Below are 22569 nucleotides of genomic sequence, written 5' to 3' on the forward strand. Positions count from 1 at the left end.
TATTTCATAGTTCTCACTCACATATTCTCACTGAGTGTGAAATAAATACCTCACTACTGCTTATTCAATGTTAGAAAGTAAAAACGAAATATTGTAAATCTCAATGGCTGAGGATGATGCTAAAGAGAAAGGGTCAACTGTACATATGAACTAAATCACTGTAAACAAAGTCATGGCTCAACATAATATAAATAAAACATATCAACTGTTAACCTTTTCAGTGGCTCTGACTTGTCCTGTAACAGCCTACAAACAAGTAAGTGTGGTCATTGAAGTAAGATGAGGCAAACTAGTTCCAGCAAATGCAGCTCTGGGTCCCTGTCCAGGATCGACAACATGGCACCTATAGGATTCGGACCATGCATGCATGACTTTCCCCAGCACTCCACAAGGCAGTTTACTAGGTGAACCAGCAAGGAGACTTTTGAAGCAAACCCACGATAAGTATATTTACTGCTAGGTCAGCAAACCCATGAGATTCAAATGCTTTTATAGGGTGGACAACAAATTAGAGAAAATTATAGGGCAATGCGAGCACAAAGCCTGAGTGCCAGTTGTCTTTGCCCATGATTATTCAGTAGCCAACGCAGCAAGGCAAGTTTATAATTCATTAGTATAAAAATATACCAGCGTACTGTACAGTGTAACCACCGGTTGTTTTTTTACTTTTATGTCTCGTTCATGGGTGGTCACTGCTGCCCACCCAAACAGCACATACGATGAAGGTGCTCCACTGTAATAACACCACATTGTTAGACCCCCGACACACAAATGCTCTATTTAAACCACATCTATTTTAGGTAATTACGGTTACACCAGGCAGTATACTGCTACGTTTTCTATCCCAGTTAAACATTCAGCAAAAGAGTAAGATGGGGCAGTGAGTTGAAGGCTTTCAGTGGCACAGCCCCAGATGGCTATGTGCCAGTAGGATTCTGATTGAGTTAACAAGGGTCTCCCAGACCTGGAAAACCCTTAAAGCAAAACTGAACATCCTATACTTTCATATCTTACTGGTGGTGCACCCCATGTTGAAATGTGCAATATCCCATATGTTCATATCTTACTGGTGAAATGTGCAATTGGATTTGCCAGTTCTCTATGTGGTGTTTTGGTCTTCTTTATTGAGTTTTGTATCCTGGATTTTCTCATGTGTAGGACTATTAAAGTTTGTACATCATTAACATTTATACTACGTGTGAGGAGCGTATTTATGTTCATATTTCAATGGCCAGCTTATAGATGTGTGATGCCACAATAGCAGCTTTACCAAGTTTTGAATTCAGAGCTCCCCATGGCAAAACAAAAATAAATGACTTAATGAAATCCATCATCATAAGTAATGGTTCAGTATGCTTGGTATGAGCAGAATTTCTAACTTCATCTCTTGATCCTTGCATCATATTTTGGGGTCATCAGCTTGCTTCTCTGAAGCCTTGGGTTTTCATTACTCTTGACCTGCATGGAAACCTGGGAGCACCCTATCTGTGTAACGGGCAAGATCGCAACGGTGGAACTCGGGGCTCAAAATGACTTGTCTGCAGCGACGCTAACTTTGCAAATTAAAAGGTAATGTCATACTATAAATCAGATTACTTGTGGAATGGTCTTTCTATTTCAAAGACAAGTATAGGTAAGTAGACATTGTAATATTGGCATTGGCATTTAACGTTCGTCACTGATAACATGTATGATTATAAACTTCCTGCAATCTTAATGTGCTGTGTATTAGTTTGTTCAGAGAATGTCCTAAAGAGACCTATGCTGGCAGTGTTGGTTTCATGTAGTTATAATCTCATACTCAGAGCTGAACATTTTGTATTCTAGACATATATAAACTTGCTAACCAAAATAACAAGAGGTCTGGATTCGTTAAACTAACAAACCCCAAACTACAAACATCTCACTTTAACTACTGTGTGAGAGTTCTGGAAATATTAAAAAAAGACACCTTGACAAATGTATGATTCTAACCTTAAGAAAGGAAACCCGATTTATATATTTGTATCACTATCAGGTGTCGTTATGGAATTGTTAGTGCTGCGTCACATGACCTGATTGGTGTAAAGTGTTGTGACAAAGCACCTACTGACCTTATTATTGAACATTAACATGCAACGACTCACCCCTAAGCGCAAAGCTAATCCCAACGGCGGGATTACCTCCCTGTATCAAATATACCCAAAGTATTAACAAGGGGGAAGGGCGAAGCGACAGTGCATCAAGGACGCGAGATCCCCCAATAAATACACTGTTTTGTTTAACAGTTTCAATTATTTTAGCCAATAACCTTAAACATTTATTGGCTAAAATAATTGAAACTGTTAAACAAAACAAAATAGAAAAGATAAGTTCCGAGCAGAAAAACAAAACGTAAACAAGCCAGCAAAATATCCACTGCGAGAACAAAGTAACAAAATAAAACAAAAAACAGAACAGTCCCGCAACAAAAATAAAAAAAACAACGATCTCACCAAACTCCTGGGTACCCGCTTTCTTGAAGGTCCTCTCAGAAGGCGATGACAAGTAATCCACAAAAACTAGAAAAACCAACACCGTCAGCAACATGGCGCATACAAGCCGGCTCCAGGCTTTAGCGATTGTGGGCAGCAGAGGCGAACGACACAGGCTAAACAGCCTGAAACTGGCACAAAGCACTTGCTAATAAAAAAAACAAAACAACTTCCAACAGGAACGACAGTCGAAGTAAACAGGATCGCTCTACCATGGCAAACCTCCCCGGGAAAAAGAACACCGCGGTCTTTTCAAAAAACACGGAATAGAGTCCCTAAACAGGAACTAAGGAGATGACAGGAACTCACAAGGCAAGTAAGCAGCCCCCCTATGGCGTAACAAAGGTATTATTTATACTTGTCTAAAACAATCTTTCCATTAACAGCGCTGCCGCTTCCAGCGAATAAGAACCTCGAAATGCATTTGGAACCTGGCCAGGCTGCCGTGCTGCCCAATTAAGACGCAACACATGGTACGTTTACTGTACCATGTAGAACCAAACATTTAATTTAAGTGGCAGAGCCACAAACACTCATTCTGGGGAGGGGGACACACAGAGTTTATATTATAACTGACATTGTCAGAGGTTCTTGTCTTTTTATTAGCAGCAGTTGTCTCAAAACACCAAAGAAATGGTCATGTCCCAACCCTTTGTTAATTTCGCTATCTGACTTCCATATCAAAAACATACTGAAAACAATGATTAATGACGGGCCCATTTACAGTAAAATATAGTACATAGTAGAATTCACTGTCAACATGGACTAAACGTGAATGAACCAAATGATCAAATCCAGAAATATCATTTCATTGTGCTGGTGTTTATGTTGCAACCCTTCTGATATACAAAGATTGGTACTATCAATTCAGACAGAACCTTGCATTAAATCGTTGCACTTTTTAAACATTTTTCAACCTGTAGGCAAAACATATGCTGTGGTTGCTACCTGGCACAGCCTGTATATCCTCTTCTCGCTCTCTCCCTCCTTGGTGTTTCCATTGGCAAGTAAAGACCAGTGCTATTCCAGTTATAGCTACAGGCAAGGCTTTTCAGATCTTGTTAAGAAAATATTTTCCAAACCTTAAAGGAGCTGTCTCACCCTTGAATAAGCAGAAGCCTTGAATCTCTCAATTAAAAAACAGCCTGATGAACGCATTGTGAAATATCAACACAGACCTGCTGAAAGCTCTTGGCAGCTGGCAATTACTTATTATTTTTTTTCTTGCAAAGTGAACAGTCTTAATGCTAAAGATTAAATTACAAACATAAAATAAGTGAGAGATTGCCTTCTGTTGATCCGAGGTGTTTGCCCCTATTACAATAAAGTTGTTTATAGCTGTAGCTGGCACTAGTTATTTTGAGCAGCTAAACAGCCTTTTAGTCCTTAAAACAGCGACTCTTTCTTAAAGGTGTATAATTCCATATGATTTATATATACAGCTAGACAAATTACCATTGTTTACTACTCTTTAACCAAAACTCTACCAGAACCTGACTAGCACTAACCTTGAACTAGCAAATATTTCCAGTCCAAGATTAGTGCTGATACGGGCTGTGAAACCTGCTGTGCAACACCTTTTCTCAATGCAGCTAATTGCAGCAACCAGTGGGATTCTGTTAACTCTCAGCTCCCCCTGGTTAACCCTCTCCTGCTCCTCTCATAATTAGCATTTCAATTGCACTGCTGTCACTGTTCTCTGTCAGCTCCTATTGGCTAGCCTTGATGTCTATTGCAGTCCGTCTGTCTCACTCTAACTAATTGGTTGAATCACATGAATGGCTTGTTTCTGTAGAGCTGGAGTTTGCTGCTGTGCTGCATTGCATAAATTACCCAGATTAAACAATATGCTTTCTGGTAGTGTGTGCACACAGTAAGAAAAGCATGAGAGCTTCCACTTCATGAGTCACCTCCCCGTTTCAAGAACTGCCACTCGGACCCATTCTCTATCCATTCATTAGCCCCTCCAGCTACTTTCACTGTCAAGGATATAACGGGCCACCCCATTAAATACTCAGGCAGCATACAGATATGTAATCATTTCAACACTACATTTTGCGCAGCCAAACAATGCCGGTTCCTGCACATATGCAGCGTCTGCAGTGACGCGCCCTCCCTTTCCATCTGCCCGCTTTCCTCCAAATGCCAATCATCTCTCTGCATCACTTCCACTCCCATCAACATCCCCGTCTTTTCCCAGTCGCAAAAATAAAATAAAATAAAATCCTCTTCCTAATGCACCTATTGGATGACTTTCTCCTCATTTCCTCAGGAGATGCATTTACAAAACTCATTCTTCTCTACAGTTGGAGTTACCCTCTCAGAAGAAAAACACTCATTCCCATCCGCTCACTAGACCGCTCTCGGAACAATATTGGACTCCTTCCGCTTTGAAGCAAGCCTCCCAGCCGATAAACTGGAACGTATTCATTCCCTCATTCAATCCTTTCAAATCGGCTGCATCATTTAAAAACGGAACTCTGGGACACTTTTCTCAACTCCAGTATTAATATTTCTTTGGAAGCAAGGAAAGATATTAGGATGTGGACTTCCCTCCTGGTGCACTGGAATGGCCTTTCTATGTTCTACGATGGTTTTATATCTGTCCTCCACGATCTCTCTCTACATACTGATGCTTCCTCCACTTTCAGTGGTATTTTTCACAATCAATGATTCTCCAGTGCATGGCCTCAGGAAATCTAAAATATATCCTCTCAGTCTAAATCCACAGCCCTCCTCAAGCTATTTCCTATTGTCGTTGCAGCCTCCCTCTGGGCCCCCTATTGACAATCAACCTGATTTTCAACAGTATTCATCCCTCCGCAATCCCCTCTCATCAACTCCTTCTACCTGCTCCTCCTACACAACTGTCTGGTTCGCCTACTCAACCTTCTGCATACCAATTACTACTGGCATTCTATTTTCCTAACCACAATTCTCCGCCGAGGTTATTTCTTTCGTCGATCTAGTCATGGACTTTATTTGCCTTGCTGCCTTTGGTTCCGCTGTTATGAATTCACTTTCCCTCCCCCTTCATTGTATTGCTAGTATAAGAACATAAGAACATAAGAAAGTTTACAAACGAGAGGAGGCCATTCAGCCCATCTTGCTCGTTTGGTTGTTAGTAGCTTATTGATCCCAGAATCTCATCAAGCAGCTTCTTGAAGGATCCCAGGGTGTCAGCTTCAACAACATTACTGAGGAGTTGGTTCCAGACCCTCACAATTCTCTGTGTAAAAAAGTGCCTCCTATTTTCTGTTCTGAATGCCCCTTTATCTAATCTCCATTTTTGACCCCTGGTCCTTGTTTCTTTTTTTAGGTCAAAAAAGTCCCCTGGGTTGACATTGTTAATACCTTTTAGGATTTTGAATGTTTGAATCAGATCACCGCATAGTCTTCTTTGTTCAAAGTGGGGGCCATCTCTGCGACTGGACCAACAGAGGTTTCCTCCCAAAAAGGTTTTTTTTTTTCCCTCTCCACTGAACAGTGAGAAAAAATAACAATAAAAATAAACAAATATATAAATAAAGAATTAAAAAAAAAAACATATTTGTTTGGCACTGGTGGCGCAGTTGCTGGGTGCCAGGGGTCTCTTTTGGGGGTAAGTGACGCTCACTTCCCAACCTTAGAAGCCCAGCTGCCGCTGGCATCGTCCTCCGCGAGTCAGGGGGACCCCCGATCAAATTTATCTATCACTGTCATCTTCCCACTTCTCTCCTCTAGATCCCCCTTGGGGGGAGTATTGGTTGCTTCCCAGCCTTGGAGACCGAACGGTTCGGTCACACCTCCGCGAGGGCTGCTCTCCGCGAGTCAAGGGGAATCTCCTTACTCTTCTCTAAGTTATAAGCACATATCTTCTGTTATTAATCCTGAAGTCTCTTCCTCCACACAGCCCTCGATCATGTCCAGTGAATTGTTTTCTTTCAATCTGTGCAATTAAAAAAGTATTACTGGGATTGTAATTTCAACCACTTTTATATAATACATGAGTTCTGTTTATTAGATTTCCAAAGCTCTTTACTTCAAATCATTCCCATATTTTTTTTTTTTTATAAAGGAAAAACACAACCAATAAAGTTACCAGCCCAGAAATAAACAACTCAGACATTTAAATTAGGGGCTTGCAAGAATTAAGTTGTTAATTTATTTAGAACAGTAACTGGTATTTCTTTCATTCACAAAAAATAGTGCTAATAATTTGGAAGACACGGATTTCATAATGTAAAAACTAAAGTGTTCCAAGCCGGTCAAGAAAATGTAGGATTCAATACTAAAATTGTAATAAAGTACAGTGAAAGCAGGGTATAGCATTGGTACGCACTATAAAGCCCAGAGAGGTAAGGTAAATCATATTTCGAAATATGTTAAACAAAGATAAATGTATAGTACAACATGGGAAAAGCTGCACAATTACAGTGGACCTTTACTGGCGTAAGCTTTTGAAACTCTACAACATAGTTTCTCGAACGCTACGAGAAAGACTGTGTTGTAGTAAACTCGTCACTGACAGCCCGGCAGTGTGGGCAGGTAATTAAAACAGCTGGTAGAATGCTAGGCTATATAATCCAAAGTGTAGAGTACAAGTCAAGGGAGGATATGAGAAGGTGCACTAATGAGACTGCAATATGGTGCTGCATTACAAAAACAACACTGGAGAAGTTCAGCGGAGAGCAATTCGATTAATCCCAGGGCTACAAGAGATGAGTGAACTAAATCTATTGAGCCTAGAACACAGTAGGATGTGACTACTTTTAGAAAGTTTCGTCCAGCCCAGTCACTATTTCAAGCACGTCCTAGAGACCAGGACTAAAGAACACAGTGGGAATTCAGTAGACAGGACACAGGGTAGGAGGTACTTTTATTTCATCAGCAAAATCTCTGACTGAAACAATAAACTACTTGAAAACTTGTGTTAAAGAACTCTGTGTCTGCACACCATGCTTTCAGATAGTGTTGGCTATTTCACCTGGGGAGTGGAATGTAGCTGCTTCCCCTATTGACTGATGGACTACTGCTTTCAGCCAGTAACATGCTTTGTTCTTCCTCGCCACACTTAGTGGAGTGTTTCACTAAATCATAAGATCTTAAGAAAAGTCATGAACAAGAAGCGGTTTGGTACATCAATGCTTGTCCAGTTCCTACAATCTGATTGAGCCCTGAACTTCATCTAGTCGGCTCAATCAACACTCTCCATGTGGGTGCAGATAATGCCACTCTCCAGGTGAAATGACTGGGACTGGTGCAACACTATCTGAAAGCATGGTGTGCAAACAGAGATTTCTTTAACAATTTTATTGTTTCATACAGAGATCTTGTGATATCTTGAAAAGGAAGCTGACACACAGGGAAGGCATATTACTAGAGCTCTTTATTAGCCACACATTGTTACACTGCTACATGCATATCACCATCTTGTAACCGGAAGTCAGTTTGTTAACCCCAGAAAAGTGGTCACCAATAAAGTGAGTCAAGGAGAGGACTCACCCTGACTGGGTCCTGTGACACCAGCTCTGCAGTGTCACTGTGCACTGAAAGGGAGAGTCGAGGAGAGGACTGTCACCCTAATGGCTGCTCATTTTTAAGCTTATTGCCCCAAGTTTAAGAGCAGCTGCTTTAACAGACATTATAAATCACGTCCCCACTGAAACATATTAGCAGCAACTACACTTACACTTTCAGAATGTCAATGACAAAGCATTCTAAACATAACAGGTTGTATATACAGGTTGTAAATAAACAGATAATGCACATTAATATCAGGTTTCCATCTATTTTTTATAGATGAAATGACTTATAATATATTTATAAGTGTTCGATGGCCACCTCTAATCAAGTTCAGGGCGTATTTCTTTCTCTTGCAATATTTGTATGACAGATTCGATTCGCTTTGCTCTTGGACCTGACAGCAAAAATTGTGTAAGCAAATATAATGTAAAAATATCAGTGTAAAATACAATCATGCTGTGAGAGATTGAACTGCATTGCACCGCTTGTGCCTAACAGATGTAAAACCACACCTTGGTTCCTTCACACTGTAATGCTGCTCAAATACATGATGTAATACCATTCCATTATCTCTTTACATTGGAGTTCATAATGGTTTGATAAGTGCTTTATTTGAGGGAGGCTGTCGCTGCTTTCTAAATGAGTCACGGGTGAATTACATTTTAAAATGAAACCCAACAATGTATTGACATATCCTCTTCATTTCAGGAGGCTTACCCTCCAAATACTCTGCCACCTGGATTGACAAGTATGTTCCTGGTTAGCTATTGGCTTGCTGCTGAAAGGTGTGCGTGTGCTCTCTCCTCAGCCACAACAGGCTTTGCACAGGCAGGCAATTCTGTGTGGCAGGTGCTGGTCATAGAGCTGGTGGGGGAGTGCTTCAGGTATCCGTAGCAACTAACTGAAGAATAACAAAACATGTATTTGTATTCTTTTTTTATACCTGGTATTACACTAGGTTAAAGGTATCTGTGTTTGCAAGCCATGCTTTCAGAAGTGTTGCACCTGGGGGGTGAAATTGTATCCAACTAACAGTTTATTTCCTGTCGTTAACCAACCAGCTGCTTCTCTATTGACTGACATTCTTTCAGCCAGTAACATGCATTGGTCCAGAAGATGCTGAAGTGACCCAGGAAGCACAAGTGTAACAGACGTCCTTACCGCAAGGCATTGATGAACTTTCTTTAACCTAACGCAGTACCAGATATAACGATTTAAAATGAAAGTACATGTTTGCTGTAATGTGTGTTTCTTTCAAAACTGCACATTTGAGGTTGACGTAGCAATAACTGTGAGGTGTATGAGACCCAGCCTCAGTACTGCTCTCCTCCAGGTACATCTTTCAATCTTTAGCAGTGTAGTTTGCGGCCGCAGCTGTGCTCTCACAGATATATCTGGAAGCTGTGAGATTGCCTGCAGGTCGTGCTTGTGCAGCTACAGCAGAACCTCGGAGTTACAAACCCCTTGGGAATCTTCGTGCAGCTTGCACAGTCACTCAGCCTCCTTTGGCTTGAAAGAAAGAAAAAAAATCCTGTGCTTTGTTTAAAACTAAAAATGTTCCTAGTAAAATTGTCTGTACTTGCTCGAAATCTGCCTCACCTTTGTATGGATGCATTTTTTGGTACAGTAATTTTGCCTTCATCGTGACCAGCACGCCGCTTATAGGAGTGTCTGTCTGGTTGCATAGTTGAGTGATTTCATATGTCAGGCTGAAATTGAGGTGTTCGATAGACCGGTCAGTCAAGTTTGGTGTTCTACTGGGCTTTTGAACCACAAAACAAGACGTACTCCGATCGTGTTTCCAGTTTTTATTTTTAAAATCTACAAAATGATAGCTCAGGTAGCCCTGAAGGAGGTAGAATTGTTCATAATGCAAAGAATGCATGTACTGTAAGACTCTCTGAAGGTTAAACTTCATCCTAGCTTTTTAATAATGAGCTGGTGTTTGAAGTCAGCTCCAGGATGTAACATTCTGCCGGTAATCTGCAGAAGCATCCCTATTAGAAGCAGTATTAAAAAAGAAACTTAGCAATTCAGTTAGACCAATGCTTTAAAAATAATTACACTGTGGTCTATTGTTTGTTTAAAAAATCAGGCAACAAAGAGATCAATGGGCAAATCAACTGTAAATGAGTGCAGTGATTCGATTACAGCCAAATTGAGGTTTATTCTGTACAGTAAGGGAAACAGGAGTTCATGGTTTTGGTTCTCACACCACCTAAATTTACTTTTCCCCAAATAGCATTGCTGTTACTCAGTAAATGCTTGTGGCAGTCCTGGGTTGTTTGTCTTAAAAGTCAGTGGCAATGGCTTATTTAGTGTAAGGTAACAATCTCAAACTTCTAGAGCCAGTTTGATAGATTATCATGTGACAGATGACAGCTTTTTGCATGATAGGGGTCTACAGGTACCAGTGCATACTGCTTGGGTATCGGGCAGTGTTGTGTGATGCACTGCAGTTACTGATTCTGTATCTGTCAGTGGCATGAGATGAGATTACAAGCTCTGTAACCATGAATGCAGAACATAAGAACATAAGAAAAGTCTGGGAACCAGAAAACTACTGAACTACCCTTCCTACATACAGTACAACAAAGCATCACAGTTAAATACAGTGCTTGGCTGTTGGTTTCGATAATGCAATGTTAGTATTGTAGCCAATTAGGTGTTATTTTCATTTATCCTGAAATAGAATGTATTCCTTACATTGTATCATTATTAAACACTATTAGAGTGTGCCAGTATTCTGCTTGTATTATACCTGGTGTTCTACCTATGTAGAAGTAGATATCTGTATAAGCAGAATAATAGTCATGGAGATGGAATCAGGAGTCACACAAAATAAGAATAGATTTCAGCGCTTATGCAAGCTGCTTTTGTTCGTTCACACTTACATAAAAAAGAATACATATTTAGGTGTTAAAGGGATCCTTTCTAGTGCTCCCATCTGGTAGCACAGCACTAAATGAATAAAAAAAAGACATATGGGTCTACTCAATTCAGATCTGAACAGTGGAGAAAATAAATACCACGATCATTTAAATATTCAAATATGGTCCAAACGTGTTGTTTTCCTGCCTCTTTAGTATTGGAAACAATGAGTTTAAAGTTTAAAACAACTCTGGCACAACTTGACTATGAGAAGAGATCCCTGATGGGTTTGAGTACATTTTCAATAACACTTTACATTAAGTGTCTCTAATTACTGTGTATTTACATAGTAGTTACAAACAGTAGTAATACATGTGTACTTACTCTGGGGTGAAATTCTTAACAAAGCACTGAAGGTACTCATATGCACAGCCAGGTGTGAACATTTTAAAAATTGAGATAATTTGAGTGCCAATGAATATAACCAATTCACCATAAACAAAGAAGCTGAAAATACTGAAAGCTTTGTACCCTCTGCTTGTATCACTCAGTCATGTACTGTAATATAACACTTAAGTTAAATCTGAAATGACAAGCATTAAGAAATATTACACTATGCAGTAACTGCTGTAGAGAGGGTTTTGTTTCAAGATATATTAAAATAGGGATGATGTTATACAAAATGGTATAAAAAAATTAACTGTGCTATGAAAAAATGACAGAAAAAGGTGTCAAACAATGCACAATAGGGGCTAAAATACCCCTGAAATGTATTATGTAACAGGCACTACGACTACTAATGATGTACTTGACTTTTTAATCTCCATAGTATTCTCTGAAATCATACTTTCCAGACCCTGGGTACTCACCTACAACAGGACCTGGCCATGCTACAATGATAGCCTTGGATTAGAACATATATCCCTGTTTCTTTTATTTATTTTGTTCTTATTACTTATCTTACAATAATATGTTCTGTGTGCTTCTCTGTTGTGTTTCTGTGTAGATTAATTACCATGATCTATTCCAGAAAAAGATTTTTCAGGCAGAAACAGTATAAAAGTCGACTTTTATTTTTATTTGATCCCTGGTATTGTGGTTTCTGCACAAGAAACAAAGTGGCAAAAGACACATTTTCATAAAGTAATATCATTACTGTGGTTTACTTTTTTTTGATGTGCAAGCAAGAGGAAACTCACATTTAACTTAAATAAACTCTTGAAAATGTTTTAGAAAAAGGGGCATTGAACAAAGAAAAAACACCTCGCCATTTTGTTTTTTTTGTTTATTACAGTCAAATACTAGGATCACAACAAAACAAAACATTGTTCACTATGCTTAACATGTACCTTGCAAGTTGGGCCAGTGTTTGAAAAGTGTGAAGCACACCTCCATCTGTATCCTGATTCTGACTCACTTACCAAATCTGAAGCAGCACTTTGATCCTGTTTTTTATGTTATTGTTAATCCCTACTGTCCCACACATCACTTGCCATTTTTGAAAATTCTGCGCAAATTCTGGCAATGTGGTAAATTGGTGCAAGGCAAAATGCGTTATGATAATTATTTCCAATATCTATCAGCTATGTAATTTATATATGTCAGTATCCTTGAGAAAATTCACTTCTCAGAGCTATCGGTAAATTAAATTACACAACAATTCCCAGATACAATTTCCCTTCCAAAATCCTGCAGGCGCTGACACAGGGCTATACAAAAAAATCTCCCTGACACTTCCTAAATCCTTCAGCCACTTCATAAACAGCAAGGGCCAATCAATGGAATGATGCCAGAGCCAAACCTGTCACCTTTCTGAGATACGAGCAGTGGCTGCTGTTGCTGTTAAATAATAATAATAAATAATAATAATAAAAAACAGAACAGTAAGTATGTACAAAACATGCCTGTGATGTATAGTGCATGGATAGTGATGTATAGCAATGCACAGTGCATGGATAGTGAGGTACAGTGATGGATAGTGATGTACAGTGCATGGATAGCGATGTAAAGTGCATGGATAGTGATGTATAGCGATGTACAGTGATGTACAGTGATGTATAGAGATGTACAGTGATGTATAGTGATGTACAGTGATAGATAGCGAAGTACCGTGCATGGATAGTGATGTACAGTGCATGGATAGTGATGTACAGTGATATACAGTGATGGATAGTGATGTACAGTAATAGATAGTGAAGTACAGTGATGGATAGTGATGTACAGTGATGTATAGTGATGTACAGTGGATGGATAGTGATGTACAGTGATGGATAGTGATGTATAGTGATAGATAGTGATGTACAGTGATGGATAGTGATGTACAGTGATGGATAGTGATGTACAGTGATGGATAGTGATGCACAGTGCAACGATAGTGATATACAGTGATGTACAATGATTGATAGTGATGTACAGCGATTCACAGTGATGTATAGTGATGCACAGTGATGGATAGTATGTTTAACTCTTTGAGCACTGAGGGGTTGATTTGATCAGCCTACACTGGCTGGGAGCATTTTACAGCACTGGGGAATCCCCCTAGATTTGATTAACTTTTAGGGCAGATCCTGGGATAACCATGGTGGATGGTAGTCGATACTATAGGTGGCTGATGTATTTCAGGGTGATACAGTACTGAAAAATGCTTTCACAAAATTCAGCTGTGGTTAAAGTGTCTTACACTGAGAAAAAATGGTATATATACCCTGGTCTGCCAAAAGTATCTAAACACCCCTGCTAGTTTGTGGTGCCGGGAGTGGGAATTTGTTGCCCATTTTATCTCATTGAGACTGCCTCCTGACTACATATCGTGGTAGCCCAGGATATAAATACTGTTTCCCTTTTCAAATAATAGTGGGCAAGCCATCTCATAAGAGCAGTGACCTACAAATAGTTATTCACGACGAACGACTAGGCACGGGACATCCATTGATCATTTAACCACAATCAGACCATACCTGGTAAGCCTGAATAGATTATAAAAAAAATATATACAAAATATCTAAATAAGCAGCACATCCCATACATGCAGTGAAACCTAAATGTTTCTTTTATCCTCAAAATGCAATGGTGACTGTCAAAACTGATACAGCATTTTTTGTGATACAATACCTCCACTGACATTGTTTCTGAATGCCAGTCCTAAGCCATGAAAAGATCTTGCTATGCCTTGGAATGTATTGAGCTACAAAAATAAACACATCTGCAGTGTTTCAGACCCCATGGGAGTAGATTGCGAAGGTCTTGCACAACTATTCAGCTTCATGAAATACTGTACATTGGCCCTGTTGTGGCTGTACTTAAAACAAACCTTTCTTGGCGGTGCTTCATGGGCGACAGAATCCCAAACCTGTAATCCAATCCAAATGGCTCAAGGATTCAGCATAATTTCCTGATATTCAAACATATATATGAAAAGAAATACAAGAGAAGTGGCATCATATTAGTTCTCAGGTAAGAAAATAAAATAGACAAAGTTGTGATATTTATCAAGTTAGAGAAAAGGTTCAGCCTCATTCAAACACCCAAGCTTGGCAGCTTTTGGACACTTTTGCATGTGGAAACTTTGACTATATTTAGTGTCGCTAATTACTGTTTATTTACATAGTAGTTACTTAGTAAATACAGGTGTACTTACACATAATTACAATATTATTATGCATAGTTACAATGTACTTAGTGTGTAAATCTTTTTGCACGATATAACCCTAACCCTAACCCTAACACTAACTCTAAACCTCTTTTCTGATTCAATAGTGTACTTAAATATATCATGCATACAGATTTACACATGCAGTACATTGTAACTATGCATAATAACATTGTAATTATGTGTAAGTACACATGTATTTACTAAGTAACTACTATGCAAATAGACGCTTAATGTAAAGTGTTACCAAAACTTATTTGTTGGTTCAAAAAATGGGTGTCCCAAATGAGTACACCTTTATTCTTGTTTAAAAGATAGATTTTTGGAATAACTTGAATATATCTAATATATTGACAAGGAATTGGATTACTTTTCAGTGCCAAAAGTAATGGGTATTACTTTTTGTGACTTCATCTACAGCTGTCAGATGCACCTGTGTGCAAATACATTTTATTTCAGTATCTGATTTATTTTGTCTACTTTACTAGCATTAAAACTAAGATACTGGCCAGTAAAACTCATTCTAAATATGCAATAAGTTCTATGCTGTTCATTTTATACATTATGTGTGTTTCATCAAAGTAATAGATCAGAATTCAGGAATATATCTTCTTTAAGAAGGTAATTAGTAATACTATATTTAACATTACATTTTGGAGCCAGGAATCAGTAATCAGTTGTATATCACTTTTCACAGTAATATTAACATTTCTCTATAGAGACATGCTGCTTCTATTGCTTGCAGTACTGGTAGGTTATGAATTATATATTCGAGGTCTTTTAAAGCGTTTTAGTCTGGAAATGTTACCATATTGTGCCTTCAGACACTAAAACTGATGAGGAACTGAGTTATTAGGTTGCTGCATAAACAAAATGACATATATCCATCAAACTAGCATTGAACTATCTAGAAACAAGTTCAGAAATACTTGCTGGAAAAATAAACCACAATTTGGCTATTAGGGCCTTCTTCAGGAAATATTTGTTGAGAGAACAAAAGTTAGCTTCCACAGGTATTTCCTAAAGTAGGCGTAATGCGTTGAAAGTGAGAGGGTTACCCTTTTGTGTGTTTTTCTTACCTTGTTCTGCTCTCCGATTTGTTCTTTGTGCTGATTCTGAGCCCTAGCTTTCTGTTTTTGATATCCTACCAAACACAGTCAATCATTCCAACAATCTCGCTGAAAGCACAAGGAAATGAAAAAAAAGACTGAAACACTCTGGAAGATAATTTCCTTTAAAACAAACAACCCTCAACAGACAGGAGAGATAGACACACGGAGAGAAGATAATATGTTGAATAAATGTTGTTTTGAAGTGCTTAGCTTTTTCATTACATTTTTTTAAAACATGCTATCCACAGCAAATGCTTTTAAAATATATAAAAAACTAATATATACTACAAAAATGAATATTATATTGTACATGAAAACTCAACATGTAAAAAAATATAGCAAATAACCAAACAAACAATTTCTCAACACATACCTGTGCTTCAATGTGAAGTCGCTTTACACATATAAAAGCAGCGTCAGTCTTTTTGGCAAAAAAAACAGCGCCGTTATCGAAGTTTCAAAGCGCTGTAGATAACTCACTGAAGACGGAAAAAATTATATATTTTTTTAATAGTGTACTGTATCAGGTAATAAGCAGGCTACTTTAAAAAGTGCATGCATTATACACATATAGATGCACAGCTTCATGTTTGCATCATTAAAAATAAAGGCAAAATGAATCATTTTAGAAGTGATGCACCTTTTCTACATTTCTCCCAGCTCCCCCACACCTCTCAGGAGTCCCTTCTGCCAGTAAGCAGGAGGTGTGTGATTGGGGTGTGTGAATAGTTTCGAATTTATGTAACTCTGGAAAGGTGGAATGAAGTGCAAAACTACCCTAAAAATTGACCATGTGCACTTTTGAAGATTTCTCTCGTTTCCTGAGTCCAAGATGTGCTTGGTATTAAATAATCAGGTGATCCCAGGGACTTCAGCAGGTTTCGGGATATGTTCATTTTAACATTTTTGCTTTTCAGCTTTACAGCTTTCAGGGAAAGTGAAATACTTACAGAGAGCCAGAACACTCCTCCTAGCGGATTATGACTTAATAATACTGACATAAGTATGAGACACGTACTGACCTCTGAATACAGAGCTTGCTCTTCAGGGCATCTTTGAACTGTGAAGGTACCAGTTCAGGTCCAGCCCTGGCCTCTCCATTGAATTCAATGGGCTGAGATGCCAAGCCATTCTACACGTCAGAAGACAGACAGTACAGGGGGTGTCAGGTGCTGCTGCTTCCAGTTTCCAGACGAGGGCAGCGTAAGGACATTCCTTCTGGTCTTGGCCATGTGGGGTCTCAGGGCCGCCTGGTCCAAGTACTTCAAAGACCAGGTGTTTCAAACTGGTCACCTGTAAATCCCTATGCATCAGTATAGCTATGTGTGTTTGTGTCCTTGTTTCTGCAAACACAAATTCACATTTCATTCTGGAATAAAGTGTATACGTTTACTATGTTTTTTATAAGAACATAAGAACATAAGAAAGTTTACAAACGAGAGGAGGCCATTCAGCCCATCTTGCTCGTTTGGTTGTTAGTAGCTTATTGATCCCAGAATCTCATCAAGCAGCTTCTTGAAGGATCCCAGGGTGTCAGCTTCAACAACATTACTGGGGAGTTGGTTCCATACCCTCACAATTCTCTGTAAAAAAGTGCCTCCTATTTTCTGTTCTGAATGCCCCTTTATCTAATCTCCATTTGTAACCCCTGGTCCTTTATTATTTATTTATTTCTTAGCTGACGCCTTTATCCAGGGCGACTTACAGTCGTAAACAAATACATTTCAAGAATCACAGGAAAAAGTAACAATACAATTAAGAGCAAGATAAATACAAATAAATAAATGCAAATGTTTATTTTTTCAGGTCAAAAATACATATATCATGCATAAAGATTTACACATGTAGTACAAATGTTTCTTTTTTCAGGTAAAAAAAGTCCCCTGGGTCGACATTGTCTATACTATCCAGGAGGACGTTTGCAATTGTATGAATTGCAGGAAAACTGTCCAGTTGTACTGTAACTTTACCTAGTAAATAGAACTGCATGTTTAACTTTGACTTTGTCGTATATTACATGTAGCTCGTTGCAATGACCTTGGCCACAGCTTTCACCTCGGGGCTTTTTGCCCAGACCTTGGATGAACAAGATGAATGCAAAGGAAATGTACAATGTGTCTTTTTAAATGAGGTAAACAGCAAAAAAATTTAAAAGAAATTATAGTAATTCTAATGAAACCAGTCTGAAGAACTGCAGCGGGGCTCAATCTTCATTGTTGAAAAATAATAAACCCACAAGACTCTGCAAGTAAAATAAAAGTTTTATTTGTAGGTGTTTTTCAGCAGAGAGATACAAAAGAGAGATACAAAATATGTGATTGGACTGCTCACTAGACCAGCCATTTAAAGTGGAGATATCAAAAACACAAGCCAAGTTTCAAGACCATTGGGGCAACCTTGGCCAGCACCAAGCAAATGGGCACAACTGTAAAACCCAATTGTTTATACTAACTTGGCTTGTCTTTTTGGCTTGTGAAGTTTGATCCACTTTTATTGTGCCTGAGTTTTATTGTTGAGTATTTATTTTCGTTTCATACAGTATTAAATGGCAGTGTTTATATCTGATATTGAAAAAAAAAAAAAAATATATATATATATATATATATATATATATATATATATAATATATATATATATATATATATATATATATATATATATATCAAGATAGATAAATAAATAAATAAATGTCTATGTAATGATTTATGTATTGATTTATTTAAATATTTATTAATGAATTTATTTATTTATGTTTTACTTTTACCAAATATATAGGCTATCCTTCAGCATAGCTAATTCTCAGAAATTAACATTCCTTTTTGTCCAGTGGGGACCACAAATAGCGTTACTCTCATGAACTAGTATCTAGGGGTAACCATACTCATCTAGGGGTAACCATATAGGAGGCTGTGTGGTTCAGTGGTTAAAGAAAAGGGCTTGTAACCAGAAGGTCCCCGGTTCAAATCCCGGCTCAGCCACTGACTCATTGTGTGACTCTGAGCAAGTCACTTGTGCTCCGTCTTTCGGGTGAGACGTAATTGTAAGTGACTCTGCAGCTGATGCATAGTTCACACACCCGAGTATCTGTAAGTCGCCTTGGATAAAGGCGCCTGCTAAATAAACAAATAATAATAAAATAATACTTCCTTGCGCCAATAGGGACCAGTGTTACACTGACAGGAAACCAATATTTTTCAGAGATCAAGACTCTCAGAATGATGAGATGACTCGAAAAAAAAAAATCTCCAAAATGTAAAAAATATGACAAAGTCCCTAGAATTCTCAGCTGGCTGACTTCATCTTTCAAAATACAGTACTGCTTGTTTTCTCAACTAATCGTGTAGCACTGACAGTATAACACAACATGCTTGCAAACCGAAGGTTATAGTTCATCAAATCCCACGCATACTAGACATTTTTTTATATTTATATTATATAAAAAAGATGTTTTTTGCAGGCAAATATTCCATTTTAAAACAGAAATTAATCATTTAATATAAATGATATAGATGTCACAGTAAGTGTGTTCCCTAGGATATTTCCATGTTGACAAAACAAGTTAATTGTCATTAAACTCGGATGCCCTGCAATATACATATGCGTGGATAAATGTGCCTGGGGTCTGAAAAATCTGCAAAGAAACATTGGGAGAAAAAGAAAGAAGAAGAAGAAGAAGAAGAAGAAGAAGAAGAAGAAGAAGAAGAAGAAGAAGAAGAAAGACATATTTACCTTACTTTGGCGACTTATATTCTCTTACTTTATAACAGGTAGGTATTGACTTTTTTCTAGATTTCACCTAAGAGTGTTGGGAAATAAAAATTAAAAGTGAAATGGTGCTTTTGGCTGATTTACTGGCTGATACCCGCTGATAACTTGGCGCGAGGAACTACCGTTCCTCACAATATATAATTTATGTCACAACAGTTTGGGACTGACAAACTGCTGGTTTAGGACAGAATACCAAACAGCATTTCTTAAAATTTTTAATTAGAAGTTTTTGGATGCACAGAATCAAAAGACAGTATTTGGGAATCTCTTCAGAAACACACATATTCACTTTCTATTCAAAACATTTATTATAAATGTATCAAAAATAGTCTACATGGTAAATGTTTATCACATTACCATTTACTTCCCATCGCAGCATAATTGCGTGTGCCATTTAAAATATTTGCAATATCAAAAACATTAACCTTAAGATAAATCTATAATAACACTCCACTCTGGCACGCACTTGCCGATTCTTCCTGAGCAACATCCGAAGAATCCGACCCTTCCTCACCAACTACGCTACCCAGCTCCTGATCCAGGCCCTGGTACTCTCCTGCCTAGACTACTGCAACTCCCTCCTGGCTGGCCTCCCTGCGTCCGCCACCCGTCCGCTCCAGCTCATCCAGAACTCTGCTGCCCGCCTGGTGTTCTCTCTGCCTCGCTTTGCCCACGCTACTCCACTACTCCGCTACTCCGCTCACTCCACTGGCTCCCGATCATCGCTCGCATCCAGTTTAAGACTCTTGTACTAGCCTACAGATGCCTTGACCAGACTGCACCCAGCTACCTCCAGACCCTCATCTCTCCCTACACCCCCACTCGACCTCTCCGTTCCGCCTGCACTAGAAGACTAGCTCTACCTCCGCTACGCTCCCCTGCCTCCAGAGCCTGCTCCTTCTCCACCCTTGCCCCGCAGTGGTGGAATGACCTTCCTACAGATGTCAGGACTGCCCAGTCCCTGACCACATTCCGGCACCTCCTTAAGACGCACCTCTTCAAACAGCATCTGTAGAACTCCTCTGTTTGTATCCTGGGACACTATCACCCTTCATTTAAATGTGCTTTATTTTGCTTTTATCTGCCCCCTATTTTACTGCATTTAATCCTGTACTTCAGAATACTGTAATCTGCCAATTGTTTAACCTGTAGTACTTTGTATTTAATCATATCCTGATGTAACTATCACTATTTAATCATATCCTGATGTAACTATCACTATTATCTGCTGTATTATTGAATTGTGTTTTGTCACACTTGTACTTTGCTTGAACAAAAGTTATTGTATTTCTTGCTCTTATTGTATTACTTGTATTGTAACACTTGAAATGTATTTGCTTACGATTGTAAGTCGCCCTGGATAAGGGCATCTGCTTAGAAATAAATAATAATAATAATAATAACTAACAATGATAAACTTTTTATTAAAACCAATATAAAAATTATGCAAAGGGACTCAGGATAACTTTCTGTCGCTTTACACTTTCTGTAGACTCTTTTGTGTTTTCTTCCTTCGTTTTTCATTTGCAAGTAAGAAATGTTTTAATTTTTGTTTCAAGAAACGATACACGTACAGGTGGATGATCATTTTGAAACTATTGTCAGACTGTAGCTTTGAGCTGCCAAAACAGAAATGAAATATTTATACACAGTGGTTTAGCAATAATATATAACACCGTTAAAAATTAAATACAAGATCATTATTTTCCTTTACTTTCATTTTTTCTTTTGCATTTGTGACCCTTAGAAGCACCCCCAGGGGTACATGCACCCCCGATTGAAAACCCCTGGGTTATGGGGATATAAAGAGAGCTCGGGAGAAGTTTCTCTACAATACTGAGACTGGTGTCGGATTAAGCTGCTTTGAGCTAGTTTTATCGATGTTTTAAAATATAAAAAAAAAATATGAAGTCCATTTACTATTGCCATGGCGTCTTGATGAAAAACGTAATAATTGTTAATGATGACATACCGTAACTGATACAAAAAAATGCTTTTCTGAACACAATACCAGAGATGGTTCATTTGCAGAAAACACAGTTAAGCGCTTCACACAGTACAGAGAAGGCAGGTGCCATTGTGAAACATGGATTTATTCGATTGATTGATATTAGATATTAGTTTTTATATATTTTTTTATTTTTTTTACCATTTATTCCAATTTCACTTATCATTTACTACTGTAAATTCACTGTAAATATAAAAAGCAATACATTTACTGTATATAAAAAAGACCAATATTAATCGCTTACCATTTTGCAATATTTATTTAACTAAACTGTATTGGAGAAGTTTTTTTTTTTTAATTTTTATTGAATGAATCAAGCTAATTATTTAATGTAGTTCACATAATATTTCATTATGGTAGAGACTGCAGTAGCCTAAGTACATTTGCATTTGTACAGCAAAGCAGAATGCTTATTGCAAGACTGCTACAGTAAAGCAATATGGAATCAGCAGCTATGTTGGGCTCCGTGCTGGATTGAACAGACATTAAAATCACCAAACCCGTTAAGATTATCCTGGTGTCTAATGAGTGACACAGAATTCACAAGTTCAAACAACGTGTTTGTGGGTACAATTAAAAAACTTTAAAACTCTAAAAAACGAAAAGGCCGGGATAAAACACAACATCATCATGCAATAAGTGAAAGAGATTTTCAAATAATCAAACATTCTGAAGCCCTGAACCCTGACACAGCTGTTGGTCTTGTGAATAAAGTTTGGTTTGACTTCCAGTTACATTTTGGATGCAGGGGAAAAGAAGGAAACATACAACTACTGGCAGATTCCTCTTTTATAAAAACAGATGAAAACAGAGTTAAGTATGCCACCATGACCTTTAATGAAAGTACAAAAAAAACACAAAAATCCCTACGAATGGAACAAAGAATGTCACTGCGGATTCATGTTTGAAGAGCCTGGAAATCGCTAGTGTCCAGTAGCATCACTAGAGAAGTACTTGTCAAAACTTCCAGCAAATCCGCCTGCTTTTTATCTTCACCCTAACCCACAATTGGCCGAGCACCGGAGGGGGAGGGCTTAGGTCGGCCAGAGACCCCTGTAGATTGGCTGGACGCCTGAGGGCTTGCCTGTAAGCTGCCCAGAGCTGCGTTGTCCTCTGGTAGCTCTGGGTTGGCTACATGGTGGG

Source organism: Acipenser ruthenus, chromosome 20 (assembly GCF_902713425.1).
Source record: "Acipenser ruthenus chromosome 20, fAciRut3.2 maternal haplotype, whole genome shotgun sequence".
Lineage (NCBI taxonomy): Eukaryota > Metazoa > Chordata > Actinopteri > Acipenseriformes > Acipenseridae > Acipenser > Acipenser ruthenus.